This window comes from Schistocerca americana, chromosome 3 (assembly GCF_021461395.2).
Source record: "Schistocerca americana isolate TAMUIC-IGC-003095 chromosome 3, iqSchAmer2.1, whole genome shotgun sequence".
Classification (NCBI taxonomy): domain Eukaryota; kingdom Metazoa; phylum Arthropoda; class Insecta; order Orthoptera; family Acrididae; genus Schistocerca; species Schistocerca americana.
In genome coordinates, this window is record NC_060121.1 from 557,860,370 (window position 1) to 557,861,154 (window position 785).

The following is a 785-nucleotide window of genomic DNA, read 5'->3' on the forward strand; positions in this document are numbered from 1 at the left end:
CGGTTGAAGTCCGCCAGCTCCAGCGCCTGGCGCCGCCTGTCCCGGAACGCCTGCTCGTCCGACGGCAGCCCCATCAGGTCGGGCAGCGCCTTGTCCACCACCTGGTACATACGTTCTACTTGAAGTCCCAGCTTAAAGCCAGACAGTGTCTCCGTACGAAGAAGCGTTCGAAACGTGCAAATATTGGGGCGTCATTCTTGACGAAAAAAGTAATTTGTGATCTCATATTAAGGATCTTAGTCAGAGAGCTAATGGATGATCCATTACCCTTTGTTGGCTGTCGGTACTTCTAAGTACCACCTCGTTCAATCGTTCTTAATTCTGATGTCACACGTATTTCCCACAGCCTGGGCTGACGGTACGCTGTACGTGTTAACGTTGAGCTAGAAACAGTTCACTGCCTTCTAGGTCTCGTTTGCTACTCAAAGAATACCTGGTGTTCAAAAACTCAGTATAAATTTGAAAACTACCACGGGATAATGTAGATAGAGAGGTAAAAATTGACACACGTGCTTGGAATGACATGGGGTTTTATTAGAACCAAAATAAGCAAAGTTCACACAATGTCCGACAGATGGCGCTGGGCAGCAAAACTGCTACCGTGACGGGTGAGAGGTACGCCGATATGTTACAGAATCACATCATCCCCAGCCTGGCTGATAAACACCACCTGGAACGTACGATGTTTGTGCAGGATGGCGCTCCACCCCATATTGCTAGACGCGTGAAAGATCTCTTGCGCGCGTCGTTTGGTGATGACCGTGTGCTCAGCCGCCACTTTCGTC